Here is a 4,470-nt window from a genome sequence, read left to right on the forward strand (position 1 = left end):
TTCTGAGCATTTAAAATAATCGAATAGGGACTTCTTCTCATGTACTTTGGTTTCTTTTTGGCTTTTGGTCACTGGAGAGTTCATGTACTCTTGATAAATTGCTTTCTTACATCCAGAGCGCAAAGGCCCTTATCATTTACTCGCTGGCTTCATTCAACACATTTACTCCAAGGAATACTTTGTCAAAGAGTTCTGGTTTCCTTATACTTCATTTCTTGCAACTGATTTGTCTGATCTTTCCTTTTCTAGTGGTTAAGTCAACTTTGAATAAATAGCTTTAAATATTAATTTAACTTTCAAAAAAGATAAGGAATTGGCAAGCCTAGGGACCGCAGTCCTACGTCTCTCTATGGGACATTTATACTGCAGAATGTGAAGGATGGAATTATTCTTCCAAAAGGACTTCTTTCCAAAGCATTTCTGCTACATGGGCTTCATGATATGGGAATGATTTATTTACAAGTTCTAACTTGATTGAAGCATAAACAGGAAAAATACTTTCTTGCATTTTTCTTTTACCCATTTTTTTACTTTTTTTTTTTTGGTAACGTGGTTATTTTGATACAACCATAACAAATGTGTCTTCAAACTACTCAGTTAGAAAAATCTAGAAAATTAATTTTTTTGCCATGTAGATCGAGATGCTTGTATGCAGGCATGTATGAGTATTTGACTAAGTTTTTTTCCTTTTATCATATGCCTACAGTGAGAATAAGCGAGTTCTTTCACCTAAGAAGAAAAGTGGCTTGCTTAAATTTTTTAAGACGACAATTCTAGCTTGGCCATTGTCAGAGTGCTGGTAAAACGTCTGGATCTAAAGACTACTGACTGGATCATAAAGCTAATAGGTAGAATGAGGTCACAAAACTCTGTGGACAATTACCCGCCACATGTAATGAGACCACTCTGAGAATAATGGCCTAAAAAAGATCAAGATGCAATAGAAGAAATAATATAAAAAGGTCCTTCCAAATGACTGTGTGTACTGGTTGAACAACAGAGAGAAATTTTTACAAGATGTCCTGTACTACTCCATTTATCAAAAACATCTGTTTTCAAGTAATACTATCTATAGACATCTGATTCTCGAAAGGCCTACACACAAAAATAAGAACTAGTCATGTGTTGGATTAACATTCCAAGTGACAGTGAAATGATCTCCAATTTTGATTTGTGGCTTTATTCCGCACATTATGTAATAAACAAATAAAAGCAGTGCATTTTATTCTTTTAAAGAACAAGTCAGGGTATGCACTGAAGTATATAATTTGCAATACAACAAAGCATACATTTTTGCATGGGTGTGAACCAGAACACTTGCAAAATAAAGGCAGACCCCACGCTACAAACAAAAACAACAACAACAACAAAAAACTTGAAAACTTTTGCACCTGGCAGGAGAATGCAATTTTTCACAATGATTTTTCTGTCTTCTTTTTCTTTTATTTTTTGTTTAAGAGATTACTAAGGAAATAGTTAAGATTTTATTCTGCAGTACTCCTGATTTCTTCTGCAGTATAATTAGCAAAGTAATCACACCATTTTAGGAGGATTCAAGAGGGCACTAGCTCCTTTAACTAAGAAACTAAAAAAAAAAAGACAAAAGAAAAAAAGAGGACCTGCATTTCATTGCTCCTTCTGTAAGGATAAGAGTATTAACTTTAACCTTTTTGACAAATCTGAGAATAGGTAGTTGAATTTTGCTGTCCTGAATTATCCATCTAATTCTGCATATATAAGCCATTCCTCACCATTTTCTGTTCTAAATTATTGTTTTGATTCCTATATATGCTAATGAACAGTGCTGTGTTTCACAGGTGAATACATTCAACATTATCTACAGCACTGTATGATTTCATAAGTGCTTAGGAGACTTCAAGATGAAACATGCTATATAAAAGAATGAGCTTTATCATACCTGAAAAATGACATAAACAGATATGTCCTTATTAAGAAGATATCACTGCCTGAGCATCATAAACCATACATTATAAGTCCCTTCCTGGTGCAGCATGAGCTATTACTCATGTTTAGATTTTTAGTGTGCTTAAAATTTCACCCAGAAAAGTCTGAACATGTTTGTAACTTTTTCAGTGCAACCTATACAGCCTTCAGAAACTGACTACAATGGGTTCAGTGAAGTGCTTCAATTAAGGCAGCTGCTTTTCAACAGCCCTATTAGTTATTCTTAGGTAGCCTAACAATCTGATAGTTACTGTATTAGTGTGAGCAGAAAGGTGTTCACCAACACAAGAGGAAAGGAAAAATCTTTTAATTTGGGGGGGAGCAGCCTAAAAAGCCCTTGTGTTTTACCGCAGCAACTTTCAGTGAAGATGAACTACAAGTACTTATTTCAAAAATTCAAAAACTATTGAAAGGGGGACAAAAAAGACTAATGAAGAACTGGATACAGAAGACTGCCTTCAAAATCCAAAAAAATTGATCCACTAAATACTAACGTTATTAGTGTAGGAATTAGGAATCTTTATTTCCTACCTCTCTCACCTAATTCTGAAATATTGAAGATGCTCCATAACCCTTTTATGATTTGTATTAATCACAGGTTTTAGAAGGTATTTGTCCATTTAGAATTTGGTTCAGGATTTTCCTCAGCCTCTTGCCATTCCTAGGTGAAAACTTTTCTTTCTGCATTCAAGTATTAAACTCCTACTGTGATTTCAATGCTGCAGACAGCAATTTTAAGAAGCCACAGAAGACCCAGTGAGATGTTCCTTGGTGCTATGTCCTTCTGCATGAACACATTTACATGTTATTGTATGTGTGCACAGTCTTCACGCTTTCAATCTGTTGCCAAAGTAACACGGGTAGACACTACCTGTATCTTAGTGCACTACTATTGCTAATCCTATTTTTGCAAGCAGTACACAGCTAAATAACCCTAAGACCTAGAAGGAGTGAATATTCCTGTCTGCAGGGTTTCAGAGAGCTTCAGTTTGTTATTGTTGGAGATTTCTACATGGGTACTCATGGTAGCTGAAATGAAAAGTATCATGTTTGCTGAGCGCGAAGTCCAGGTAGCAAAAGGCCAAACTTAATCCAATTGCAAATTCAGTTCACTTGCAGTCCCCTTTTCAGAAAGAAATATTTATCATAGAATTGTAGAATGGTTTGGGTTGTAGAAAGGAACATAGGATACTGAGAACCGCATAACACTTCACAGGAGTACTGTCTCAATTATTTTAAGCATCTGAGTTAGCTACCTGACTTAAAAATTTAACCTGTAATAAAATCAGGAGGGGGGATTTACTTTACCATCTATATTTTACTGGAGTTTTGGGATGCTGTGCTATTTAAAGGAGATTAAGTGAAAAAAGATAAAGTAAGACTAAAGCACTTACAGAAAATAAAGACAAAATCTTTAATTTTATCAACACTAAGACCAGTTCGTAGGCTCAGCTATGCAAACTGACCTAGGACCCTGTCTTTCAACAAGGTAATCCAAATTAAAAGCCAGTTTTGTTAAGTAAAAGAAATATAAGTAGCCACTGATTAATTTTGTACTTTAAAACTCTCATACTGTTTTTTGAGCATGTAAAGCAAAAGCATCGTCTTTTGCCTTCACTGAGTATAAAAGAGTTTTAAATATTCTACTTTTGATGCAGCTGGACTTGTTAATGCATATTCATCTTTCTATTTTTGTTAGATAAATATTTAGGTTTCCTGGGGAAGGATGAGAACAGAAGGTTTTCTGGTGTACTGAAAATCCTTATTCTCAGCTGATCTGCCTGGCTGGGTACCTCAGAACATCACAGAAGAGTGTCAGTATGTTACAATGTACTGGTGGTCATTATTAATCTTACTACATTTCAGTTCCAAATTTTGCCTAAGCAATTTTCTCGCTCTTGATTTTGTTGCATGCTCTCTAATTTACAAAGAAGTCTGAATGCATACACACATATATAATTTTAATTTTAATACGTAATTTTAAAAACACCATCATATTTCCAGATTACTAGGTTTCAAGGCTCAATAGGAAGATAAAAAAGACGTTTTCTGTAGTCTGTGTCCAAGCAACAACCAAGCATTTCCTAGACATTTTTAATCTGAATAAGTGGGCTACTTTCTTCAGCAACAGAAATTGAAATTGGTACAGATTAAATATATGATACCAACATACAAAAAAAATCATAGTACTATAGCAATATGGCATGCTGAATATGGTAAAATAGATATTGTACTATTAACGGCATTGCAGAGCACTGTAGTTTGCTGTTGGTTTTACTGGTGAACACAGACAGCTTTACATTTTTCAGAGTTCAGATTTTCTTCTTTTCAGGCTACAGAGAAAAAATTAGCAAATCCTTTCAGAAAAAGATAGCAGCCTATGATCAGCCGAATGCTGGAGGGACACTACTGCAGTCATTATAGGTGGTCTAAGTTAGCCTCCCTTAAGATGTAGATTTAATACCACCTGCCACATGGTGTATTCCGGTATATTTTATAAGTTAA

General features: G+C 34.8%; 1 protein-coding gene across 1 annotated transcript in view; it reads right to left on the minus strand.

Annotated features, from left to right (window-relative positions):
* BNC2 (basonuclin 2) overlaps positions 1 to 4,470 on the minus strand; it is a 226,419-nt gene that overhangs the window by 92,651 nt on the left and 129,298 nt on the right. The gene's annotated exons all lie outside the window — the stretch shown is intronic.

The sequence above is a fragment of the Meleagris gallopavo genome, chromosome Z (genome assembly GCF_000146605.3).
Source record: "Meleagris gallopavo isolate NT-WF06-2002-E0010 breed Aviagen turkey brand Nicholas breeding stock chromosome Z, Turkey_5.1, whole genome shotgun sequence".
Classification (NCBI taxonomy): domain Eukaryota; kingdom Metazoa; phylum Chordata; class Aves; order Galliformes; family Phasianidae; genus Meleagris; species Meleagris gallopavo.